The 13,200-nt window shown below is 36.1% G+C and overlaps 1 protein-coding gene across 4 annotated transcripts in view; it reads right to left on the reverse strand.

Moving 5' to 3' along the window:
• Positions 1 to 5,741: 5,741 nt before the first annotated feature.
• The window catches only part of LOC108974921, a 164,135-nt gene continuing 156,676 nt past the window's right edge, over positions 5,742 to 13,200 (reverse strand). For all 4 annotated transcript variants that reach the window (XM_018943043.1, XM_018943042.1, XM_018943046.1 and 1 more), the window contains one exon: positions 5,742 to 5,950. The gene's annotated coding sequence lies outside the window, so the exon portion shown is untranslated. The remainder of the gene's footprint in view (positions 5,951 to 13,200) is intronic.

The raw sequence follows: 13,200 nt of genomic DNA on the forward strand, positions 1-13,200 counted from the left end.
ACGTTGGCGAAAGTCGTTAAATTGGGCTTCAAAGTGCTATGCGTTCACTGTATTCTCTAGATCTGATCACCAGTGCGTATTGGTGGAACGGAAGCAATGAAGGAGCTGTTATAAAAAATTGGTAATCGGCTTTGCATCGCTTACCTTCAGGTGAAAACCATATATTTCCGAAACTACTTCACCGATTTCAATCAAATTTGGTGCTTCAGTTTCCTTTCTATATACAAGTCATTTAAACTCCATCTGATAATTGTACTTTATTTATTTTCATCAATGAAGTTATCAAAATCAAATTTTGCAAGGAAGTAGTCTTAGCTATTTCATCTAATGCATAGAAATTGTCGCAACAAAACTTGCCTGACGATTTTATCCTTCACTAATTTAATACTTTTGAGTTGAAGAGGTCGAAAGTCGTCTAGATCAAGGCCTGTCTTCAGCGAACTCTCGTCCGCCTTTGAAGGCTTTCACCATTGGAGCGGTTGTGTTTTTGAATCAGCTTCAACCTTTCAACACCGCAACCACTTCACAAAAAAAAAAAAAAATTTGGTTATACAAAATTTTAGAGGAATTCTTTGTTCGATATTTTATTCATTGTAAAAATCGCAACGCACTACTGCTCATCAGCTTTACAGTATCCTGCGATACCGCTGTGGCATGGCAGCCATAGCAGTCTGATCACAAAAGCACTCGATGCTATTGATAGCGAGGTTAGGCATTCTTTGACCAGCCCTGAACTCATTGTTAATGAGCTCAAGGCTAGTATCGCCGCTCCGATATCTGCATATATGTTCACTCCTTTGAAGGAGGCTGTACTTTGGATCAGTAAATCTATTGTTACTTTAATGGCTGTAACCTCTGCCTAGAAGACACTGCAATAGTCGGAAAATCTGAAACTGGAGTTCATAGAAAGCTGCTGACAGTAGCGATACCTTTTGTGCTCTTTTTTTGATATTCGGTTTCCATGAAAGCCTTCTATCCAGAAACAACCCTAGATATGTCACTGTATCTACAGGTTGCAGACGGATGTCTCCCATTTTCGGCATCTTGTATCTACTGGTGAATAAAATCATCTACTTAAATTTCGTCCACCACGTGCGTTTTCCCATTCAGTTTCGATCCCTCTGAAGAAAGACTAAATATTAGGTCTTTGTGGTTTGATTCAACCCCAAGATCGTCCGTAGCAGTTACAACTACTTCCGGCAGAACGTTATTGAAAGCTCCCTCTATTACAAGGAAGGTCTCAACAGCGAGTTTCTTAATCCTAATGACTTCCTCAAGCCATAACGCGATAGTATGCAAGGGAGTATATACTGATTTGTCCTTGAAATAAGCATGTTGCTTCTGATAAATGGGCCCTCGGAATGCGCCCCATTATGTACCAGTGCATCAGTCTTTCCGTAGTTTTTAGTAAGAATGAGGAGCGGCTGATAGGTCTAAATGTCTTGGCGGTCACGTGAGAGCCCCTGCCTGCCTTCGGGATGTACGTGACTCTAACCCATCTCCAGGTCTTAGAGGATAATATAAGGTTTGCTTCATACTTTTTGTTAGCTATGTTGGCTATGTGGAGTCATAATACTCTTTTATTTAGAAATTCAAAACTGAACTGCTAGATTGGTTGTTCTGTAGTAGTTGTACTCTAGAATTTTAATGCCAATTAATGAAGATAATGTCTTTTGGTGGTAATAACATCATCATTTCAACATTTGTTGTGTTGAGCTAAGTAAATTACCGAAAATACAAACTTACCTTTAATACTTATATTAAAACTAGCAATTACATGTAATTAATGTAAGACCAACTAATTTAATTATTCGAGGAAAATATATTATTTATTCGATAATCTATTTCAATGCACATCATTCATACATTCCAAATGGTTTCTCTACATTCCATCAAAATGTTGCTTGGTCTTTGCCAATGCATTACTTCATTTCCTTGACATAGTTTCTTCCATTTTTTGTTTATTTTTTCTTTTGTTTTCTTTTTAATTATAATTATTTGTTTCACCTAAATTTCATTTATAACATAAAATTATCATTTAATTAGCTCAATTATGTCTTAATTATTGATTTCGGGTTGAGTTTTCGTATAGTCACTAAATAAATCCAATTTCATTAATTTACCGTCTATAGTTACAAAACTTAGTTGCTAGAATTTTGTTACGAATATGTAGAAGTATGTTTAATAATTACATTACTTTAACATATGTGTACATTAATATGTGTTATAAATACATACATATATTATAATACATAAGCACTTGTTGCTTATATACATGCTTGTCCTAGTGTTAGTATCTAATTTTCGTTAAGTCTTTTGAAGTAATTAGTAATCGCTAATGCCATACGGCTAGTGCCTGTTTGCAAATTTAAAATGAGTTTCAAAAAATTATTTTTTAAAAATAAAATATTGCACTTTCTGTTTTTAAAATATACTTTCATAGATTTTTAGGGATGAGTCATTTGAGTAAATCTATATTGTTTTTGCAAATGCTTGGGTTCCATCGAAAAATGTGCGGTTATATGCATTTTTTTCGAATTTCGGTATCTTCTTATCTTGAAACGAAAGTACGGAGTCGAGAACCCTAGACGTGATCGTGGCTAAACCAATTAAGGAGTGAATGTTTTATGGAACGATTATTATTATTATTATTTTTGTTTTTTGTTCTACTGACAATTCGCCAAAAAATTATAGCATTATAAGTAAAGTTGTTTCTTTTTGAAAAAGGCCGAAGTTTATGGAACAACAAAACGAAGTGCGCGCCCAAAGAAGCCAGATTAAACAGACAATTTAGTATAGTTAGGCCAGTATTGTGCAATGAAAAACTGATTTAGGGTGGCGTAAGTCAAAGTAGTTGAAATCCACATGTAATGGTAATATATGTGCTTTCAAAAAACCAACGGCATACTGAAACAATTTTTTTTTCTATGACTCACCCGGTGTTAGGAATCAGACGCTCTTGGCGCTACTATATGATGTTTGTATACATATACGTATCTTATTTTTGTTAAAATATTTTAATGTTAATTAAAATAAATATGCATTGTAATTATAAACGATTTTTGCAAATTTTTGCTTCTTTCTCTGCGCTAATTTCTATTTGCCCATAAATATGTAGTACTGTAATTTGTATATATTACATAAACGAGTGTATATTTACAAATACTTGCTTCTGCATAGAATTTCCACATATTTTAGCTTTCGAATGCAATGTAATAACATAATTATGCATATTGTACACGTACATATATATATATATATTGTTAAATCTATAATTACTTGCTATTATTTATACAATCACTCCTACCAGTACCAGTACCAGTAGCGCTTACAAATAATTCAAATAATTTTACTCTAATGCAACGATATTCTTTTTTTTCTGTATACATTTTCAATTTTATTTTATTTTGCTCTATTTCAATAATTATATATCTAAATCTGCAACTGATTATATTTCATATAACAGCGCAAATATTATTTGAAATATTTTAATATATGAAAAGTGCAATCGTATTTACAAATAATTCGGTTATGTGTTGTTGAAATTTTCACATAAATTTTACGTTCACGTTTAGGAGTTCAAGAGAATAAAAAAAAATTAATCAAATAAAAATGCATTAAAATTTTTAATTCAGAGAAGCCAGTCTCTAACATTTTCCTAATGTTTATTCCTCTCTCTGAGAAGCATAAAGTCGTATGCCGCGAATCGGGGCTTATGGTATACACTTAGCTCGGACTCGGACAAAGAACTGAGTATTTTCTCATATTGTTACACAAAATTACACACTTCACTTCCAGACGGTTTGAGTCTTTGAAATAGGAGAAAATAAAGAGAATACTATGAAATTCGACAAATCTCATTAATTTTTTCATTAATAACTTTCTGCTCAGTCTGCATTTGATTCTATCGATATTTTTTAGAATGTTTCCTGTCTAATATATCTCAAAGAAACTGAGAATTTGGTCTCACATTAAGCTTTATTACTTATGTACAGGGTTTTCCAGATTTCTTTTCAAAACCAAGTCACACTAATTTTTAATGAAATTCAAATCTTTGTTATTTGATCCGACGTACAATCGACACAGTTAAGTTCTGAATGTAACAACATTCAAATGGCCTCCACAACTTCTTTTACAGCAACGATTTCGATGAAAGCGATTTTCGAGTACTTACTAAAAATCCAGTAAATCAAGTCATATGTTATATTATATATTCAATATTGACTTCTGAAGCTTCTAGAAAATCTAGTTTATTGCTAAAGACCAATGACTACAAATAACCCCGCAAGTGGTAGTGTTATCTCTTAAATCACAATCTTGGAGGTCATTCAATGTCACAATTTCATGAAATAATCGAAGTTTTGTGTGGCGCGTAACACCGTCTTGTTGGAACCAAATGTTGTCGAGATCAACTTATTCCAAAGAAAGGTAAATAAAAAGTTGCTAATCGTCGATCTATTCCGCTCTCCACTGACAGTAACGGTGTCACCAGCTTCATTTCGAAAGAAGTACGGACCGATGACTCCACCAGACCAAAAGCCGCACCAAATTGTCAATTTAGTTGAATGCAATGGTTGTTCATGAATACTTTGTTAATTATATTTGCAGCAGAGTCGACAGTTTTGTTTATCTGTCGCACCACTCAAAAAAATTATCCACAACGGAGAAGCTGATTTTCTTAAAGAAATCTTTATCGTTAAGTTTCAAGTTGTTCCAACACAAAATCAAGAAATTCAAGACATTAATGGTGATCCAATGGCTACAGTGCTTATGTGAGAACAATTCTATATGGATGCAAGACCAAATTCATTCTCAAACTTCCACCATCCATTCTTGAGAACGTCTTGGCATCGACAAATTGCGGTCTTCAGTAACACTTGCCTGAGCGGCAATAATATTTTCATTACCTCAAGTGGTTGTTTGTCTCATGGTACTTGAATATTATGTAAAAAAAATTATACGCTCGATATTTTCAACAATTGGACGAATCAGGAGCACAGGTGGATGATTATTATGACCATAAATGGCAAAAGCGCATGAAAAGTTGCAATTGGAGAACGATTTTCATAATAAATTTGAGTAATTTGTGAACGTTATTCTTGCGTATAAATTTCCACGATGAAGTTTTAAATAATACTAAATACAATGAAAAGCAATTACAGATCCGGACATGTTAAAAATGTCCACAGCGACACTTAGACGTCATATCATCTTTATTGAAAAACCCGGTATAACACCAAGTGAATTTGTTATTGAAAATCTCGATAAAAATAATCTCCTGTAAACATTATAAGCTAGCATTATGTGAGACCTACTATAATAATAATATGTAATAGGAAAGTACTTTCTTACCTACTCTGAAATATAAAAGTACCAACGATTATTATTAACCTGCCATTTTGTAAGGATATTAGAGCGAATTTAGCAGCCGCAAGGCAACTGCATACCGAACATATATTATACATCGTTGACGGCTTAGAATCGGCCTAAGTCGCGGTGCAAACCGCATTTTTTATCTACCGGTTACTCAGGATCTTTTACATTATAAAAATGTCTAAAACAGTAAACTTCTCAAGAACAGTTGCTTAGGGTTGCGAGTTTTGGAGCTTAAATATGTTGAAAATATATATATTATAGCATAAATACAAATTAAATTCCTTTGAATTTCATCATTTTATAAACTCGGTGTTGATATCTGCATTTTGAATTTAACTGAAATCAATAGCCATACGCAACACAAAAACCACTTATTTAATTTATTTAAAAATTGTTACCAAATAAAATTCAACTTTTTCTTGAAATTACTTTGTAATTCCGTCACAAATCTCGCAATATTTACATACGAAGGTGTTTACCAGTTAACTTTACGGCTCCAGCAGCTTTCTTTAAGAAATCCATTTTGACTGAGCTTCCACATGGTTGTAAAATTTTTCTTGATTATTAAAGAGATCTGCAAAGAATTTGAAATAATGAGAATTTATATTGAATATAATATATATTTCTTTAAGGTTGTTTTAAAATTCAGTGTATTTAATATCCAAAACAAAATGAGATTTTTTATTATTTGTTGTGTGCAAAGTGTTTCTCTATTACCTATTTCTTACTTCAATTGTTTTCTTTAACTGCTTTATTATTCCTGTAAGAGTTCTCCTCTGGTTTGGATGGCTGCAATAAACTTACTTGTTTCCAATCTTTGTCATGCGTTTATTGAACATTATTTGAATAATATTTTCAATTATTTTATGAAGTCAGCTAAACTGGAAGGAGGCTATACTTATTTATAATTGATTCTAAGAAAAATGAAGAGCTTTAGACTCCTGCTATTGAAGACATATGCTTTAAGTTGCAAGTAAAAGTTACTAAGTATGCAACTGGCCAACAGCTCCAATATATCCAGCTCGATGACTAGCTAGTAGTGGTCTTTTTTTATACTTATATGACACAGAGTTGTTAACCTTTTCGTTGAACAAAAGAAAATCGCAGGTATCGCGGGCCTTCTTCTCATATATAACGGTTTTAAACTACGTTAGTTCAAATTTGGTCCACTACCATTTTCATACTATGATATAAACGATGGATACCATGTGTTTGTATACCATTGAAGTTACATACATATACATAGGTGATCAATTACGAGGTAAAGAAAAACACAGAACTTCAAACTTAATGAAGAATGTTTATTACCATTCGGAAGAACATTCTGTCGCATTTATTCTTTGAGTATTATCTCCTTCAAATATTGGCGTTGGCTACGTCTCAGAAAGCCCATCCGTTGAGTTCAACTTTCTATGACTCGTTCGAGCATTTCGACTGTTAGCGTAGTTTGTCTTGTGTTTTGCTTCAAGGTCTGAACCGAAACAGGATTGTTCTCATTAGCTTTTGACTTTACATGTCCCCAAACGGGACGTGGTCTATTTCGATCGAATAATATCCAATAATGAACGCTTAGTCTCAAGATGGGTGATGGTATTCAAAAAAACGTACCTCTACTTGGAAACCATACGCCACCAATGGCAAACGGTTTGCCAATCTCTTCTGCCACATTGCGGGATATAAACAACGTTTAATTCAAATTAAGGTAGATTAAATTCGGTTAAAAGCTCGATACTACAAAAATAATCTCACTTGGACAGCTTAGAACGCCGGTGCGTTGTGGGTTCATATGTATTACATCTTAAGACGCCTACAAATCGACCGAACTCTCTGAGTTTCTTCCAAATGCCCGGATGATTCCAACTCAGCCTCCTCCATACAAATTTTTCTACTAGTGTCTAACAAAATGTTTATCGCATAAATGCCTATTGGACAGTGTTCTAAGATTGAGTTCAACTCTAAGCCACAACCAACCCGCAGTCACACAGGAGCTGCACTTCGAAACAAAAGGACCCACACAAGAAGCCTTTGTAATGCTGTGATCCAAGTTTTCAGGAATGCAGTTGGGACTTTCGGCAAGCCCCTTTTTCGGACCCTGGTATTTCTAAAATAATTATTATTGAAATGACCCTCTCGAAATTAAACGTTGTTCGCAATTCGAACTTCAACTTTTATGACCGGCAGCTGCTGATTATATCGATTTTGGCATTACATATTCTCACATAAATATGCAAGTATGTGTATACTTCCAGCTAGTTATATGAAAATATTTTCATTGCCAGTTGTACTGTGTCAAACAGCCGTAAGTAACATTATTTATCTAATTTGGCCTCCAACATCTTCAATATCGGCTGCTGCAAAGTAAGGTTATCAATTTCTACTTTGCTATGTTATGAACCTTATCTAGTTTTTGCCTTCGTGCTGCTCCAAAGCTCTACCGCATCGATTTTCCGCACACATCTACTGGTCGCCCCTCTATGCTGCTCTCTCCAGCCGTTGTGCTGCTGTCAATGCCTTTTAGATTTTCCAAAAGTCACACATTTTTATGTCGCTTGCGGCAAGCTGTTGTTGTTAACACACCAACAACAACTCATGAGCTGTGCGTCGTTTGCAAGTGAACGTGTTGTACAAGAACAACAATAAAGGCGTTCATAAGAAAAACAAATCGTTAGAAAAACGCAAGCAATCGGAGCGCAGACAATCGAGAAGCAGTTGAGCAGCTAAAGTAAGGAGCTAAGTAAGCAAGCAGACAAATGCGAAGGCAAAAACAACAAACTAGAAAGAACAACCGAAAATTCGGAGAAAGCCAAATTCGAATTCAATTGTCAACAAATGTTGCAAATGTGGCACAATAGCAGCGACATGTGTGTTTGTTGCTATTGTGGCTGCTGATATCATTTTTACCCACAGTCGTGTAGCTACTAGGCTAAAAGCCTGGGAAATCACTAGCAAATTTGCTGTCAGCTGTGCAAAGACTGTTGCAGGAGTGCTGGAGCAAAAAAGTGGCAGTTATGAAAAAAGTTTTGCAAATATGTGGCCCGTTGCACATACGTACTTATACGTGTGTGTGTAGTGGTATGATTGCTGCTGTTTACCAACCACAGCTGTGCATGTATTTTTAGCGTTTTCTTCTTGACTGTTGCTGCAACTTTGGGCGTTATCATTTCTATTATTATTTCAACTTTTTTCATTTTCGTTGTTGTCACTGTTGTTGTTGTTTTTATTATTTCCTAAATTTAAATGCAATGGACAACATTCTGCTGGCAGCTTGCACAATTCACAGCTGCCTTAACAAATCCCAACTGCCGGATATGCAATCGTACATGGTCACACTAACACACGTTCACACACACCCACACCCACACCAATGCATACAGTCAAGATCATGCTATCACCAGCTGCGCTAATATGTGCCAGTTCATAATTTCCTTTTTCTTTTTCTTTTCTTCCTTTTATTCCCTTACCAGGAAGTTGGTACCACCGAGGAGGAAATGTCGAAGACCCTATGAATTATATAGTATATACATACATATACATATGTTTATATTATAGTATTATATTATAAATAATCAGCTTGAGAGCTGAGTTTAGTCAAGTCTCTCTGTAAATACATGCTAGCTCTTGAAATACTGTTCTGAAAATTTGTACAAAAACGTTTGTTCCCATGAACTATGGTGGAACGGCTTCTGTAGTTAACGCGGAGCAAGTAGTCGTATAGGCAGCATGGGTTCATGAAAGGACGCAGTGTAGAGGATGCATGGTTTCATGTTTGGAATGTCGTCAGAGAGAATGTCAACAAGCATGTCCTTGGCATATTTGTTGGATTTAAGGGGGCGTTTGACTACATAAACTAGGACTCAGTGGTGCAATTGCTGGCGAAGCTTGGCTGTCCGGCAATCACTCTTTGGCGGAGTTGCTTTTCGGACAGAAAAGCCTCTCTAGTCAGCGTGAACAGGAGTGTGGAGATTGGAGTGGTTCGTAGCTGCCCGCAAAGTTCCATTTTTGGTCCATATATTTGTAACCTTATGATGGACTCCCTGCTTGGGCAGCTCGAACCACTCTGTAAGTGTTGTTTGCATGCTGAAGACATCTTCTTCGCTCGCGGTCTGAGCTAGAGCGGCTGGAGGACATCTCAACCTGCTCATGTGACTGGCGCCTCGGGGAGTATCGTGGTATAATCTGCGAAAATATTGTAAAGTTCGGACAACAAACCGATACATATTAAGCCCCTATAAGCTGTTCCCCCACAGTCGAGTCTACCTAACCGAAATGGACCCGGATTTTTTTCTGGTTAAGGACTGTCAACTCGCCAAAATTCTGCCGCTACAACAACATGTCCCTACAAGCAAAACATTCTTATTTGACAAGATATCTTAACGCATTTATTTCACTGATCCAAGATAATCATACAAGCTCTGAGTATATTCTTCAGATCGGACCACTGTAGCATATAGCTGGTAACAAACTGACTTATAAAAAAAAAAAAAAAAATAAATAAATAAAATAAAAACAAAAATTCTTTGATGAGCTTTTTTGTTTGATAAATTTACCAACAAAATTATCTTAGCGCATAATATCGCTATAATTCCCGAACATATAATTCCGATCGTAAACAAATGCACTTGTGAAGGGTATTGTATCCTCAATATTGCCGAGGCTAAGCTTTTTCCCTCTTTAGATTCTTGCATTTTGTTGTTGCTGCAGCGTGTGTGTGCGAATTCAATTGTCATTTGTGTGACTCGTCGAGGAAGGAAGGGGGGCGGGGTGGTTAAAACTGTCAGCTAGTGCTGTAGCTCAGCCGGTAGGGTTAAGGCGTACTGCTGCTGTTTGCTGCATTGCGAACACACACTATCTTAAATTTTACTGTTGTTGCTATTGTTGTTGTATTAAGTATTTTTCTAGCAGCAAATGCAATTCAATTCAAAAACTCATCACCAAGTCAGTGAGACAAATTTCCATTTAAAGTGAGTTTGCTCGACGAGAAAAACGTCCTCGGCACACTCTTACACACACACACTCTCACACAGGGTGTCAGTCGCACATTCACACATACACAGAGTGATCTGCACTTATGTAAATTCAATAAAGCGTTGTGTTGCAAGACCAACACTTTTGCGCTCTAATTCCTCCTCTCCGGCGCACACATAGTTTAATCCTTTTCTGCAATTCTTAGCATTCAAATTGATAGCAATTTGATTCACTCACTTTGTGCTTTGTGCTTTGTTTTCATAAGTGTTATTGGATATGTCGAGGCAACAATGCGTAACTGTCATGTGGCGTCATGTGGCGTCATGTACGAGTGTGACAGTGACAAGTTGGTGCGCTGCCAACAGAGCAGGAAATGTGCAGCTGATCAAATACCAGTGATTCGAATGATTTATTTTCCGTTTGCCAACATTGGCTGTAGCAGTTGCAACAAATTGGCTATGAGATCATTGCAAGGCTGAGCGGAGAATATCAATTTCATGCCGCAAATGGTTTTATTTCAAAATCTAAAATACACAAACATTATTTAAGTTATGCTAAGGGCAAGGTATAACTACAAGTGGGCAATAAAATGTCTACAAAAGGTTCAGAATTGCATCTTGGATACTTGTGTAAATTACAGGCTTGACATTTCCGACATATAATACTTCCGAAGGCAAATACCGTGATTATTTACATAATAATGGGATAGGTAGTTAGCTTATACCAGTACCCTTAATTTTGTTTCATAGTTTCACTCACAATAAACTCATAAGTGATAAATTTAATATATGGATTATGTGAAGAAAACTTCAGTGTTAGAAATATGAGGATTACACCGATTTCATTTTCAGCGCTAAATCATATTACTTTTAGGAAACTTGCATGACTTCATTTTATTAAAATATTATACATTTGACCAACATAAACGACCATCTTTTACATCTGATCGGAAATTACCACAAAATATTAGCGCCGGGAGATAATGTGAACTAATTAGTCTATTATGTTTAGTTTAGGTTAGGATGTTGGTTTTCTTTACCATTCTTCTGTTCAGATCTTCATAAGGACAATGGATGGGTTTCCTAATGTTGTTCACATTTTCGAATGTTAGCCGGACACCGTTTTTGGCAATCTAGTTCATTACTCTCAATGAATTTGTGGCCTGGCACCCAGTAGGAGTGAAGTTGCTTTCTTCTAGCAACACTTTCCACTACTTTTCTGCTTCCTAAGATACTTCTGAGCGATATGAAATACGAGGTTACTGCCTTGATTGCTGCTTGGCTGTCTGCATCTCCGTAGCTTTCGCAATAGGAAAGACCACAGCTTCAAATATACTACAGTGGTTCGAAAACTTAGATATTTAGAGTGTTGCACGTAGCTAATCTTTTTCTATGTTCACTTTGAACTTGCTTTCCCAGTTGAAAAGTGGGGTCACATAGTTGGTGTTTGCCCAACCGACATTACCCACCCACCTATGCCCGAAGATTTTATACGCAAATACACCAGCAGCGGTAGTCGTCCCGCAGTTTTCAGCGAAGAAGTCGTATAGGTGAAAGGTTTAGTACCAGAGAGCATTATTCTGAGATCTGAGAATAGGAGAGCCAGATCTGGTGAATATTTTGAAGACCAATTCATGGGTTTTGCCTTCTCAATTGATAGAATAGGGTAATTCGTTGACCGATTTCATATTCTCGACATTAAACTATATATATTGTTGAAATATTATCTTAACTTTGCTAAGATAACTATAACTCAAATATGGATAGATAGATATAAATTGAGGTTTATACTGCCCTTCCCTTTATCACAATGGCTCACAGAGATGCAGCACACTCATAAATTCTATTATAGTACTACTATGTACTAAGCAGACTATGTGATCCCTATTCGGATACTTGGAGATAATGTCCTTAATCATGCATCTTTAGACTGCTGTGTAGCATCCAGTGATAAGCAGCCGGAATTTATCTCTTTTTGGGGTATTGATTACATATCTAAATCTATTGATGTTGTAACCACCCATCAAAAACTTGGCCAGGCGCATAACTTGTAGTTAGTCGTTGCCAATACGTTTGCCTGTCCACTGTTTCCTCCTTGCAGAGCAGCCCTTTTATTGTATGAGGACCAATCGAAATATGTGGTTCTCCTCCTTTCGTCTTAGTAGCACTTGCAGAACGGACAAACTCGTTAGACAGTTTGGCTATACCCACGTGACGTGGCAGCCAGTTAAGGTGCTTTAGGCAATTCAGTCGTTCTATGCACTCCTACACAGCTCGATGCGCAGATGCAGGCAAATATTTGCAGTTTTGATTGCTGAAGTCCTACCGAAATTTGCGTTGTTTTCGAACCTCAAGCCAGTGTATAACCACCTGATAGCCCTCAGCTTACAACATCAGTATTTCCCAACAATTTGATTGCACATCATAAGTGTTTTGGTAGCTTTTGACTATGGTAAGATTCATGTGCTGCTTCCACCGAAGAATGGAATTCTGAGTTATCGGGAAAATTTCAATAAAATATCCTCTATCCTTACTTCACCATATTACATGTGAAATTTAGAACTTTTCACACATTCTTCACTAAATTATCACAACTTTAGTAGTTTGCAACATAGCCAATATATATAAAATATATATACTTATGTATACATATGTATACCTTTAAAATTTGTTGTAAAGTGTTTAAGCTGCTCTTGAAGGACTAATAGATTTTTAAGGCCGACGTTTCTTTGAATTATACTCGGAATCTTGGAAACATCTGGTGAAGTCGCCAGGTTTCCTTTGTACCAGCACTCGTTCTAACAAAAACAACAATTATCTGGTGGAATGTTTACAGCTGCTCTATAAAACCTATATTAAT

This window comes from Bactrocera latifrons, unplaced genomic scaffold, assembly GCF_001853355.1.
Source record: "Bactrocera latifrons isolate USDA-ARS-PBARC rearing strain unplaced genomic scaffold, ASM185335v1 scaffold_6, whole genome shotgun sequence".
NCBI classification, from domain to species: domain Eukaryota; kingdom Metazoa; phylum Arthropoda; class Insecta; order Diptera; family Tephritidae; genus Bactrocera; species Bactrocera latifrons.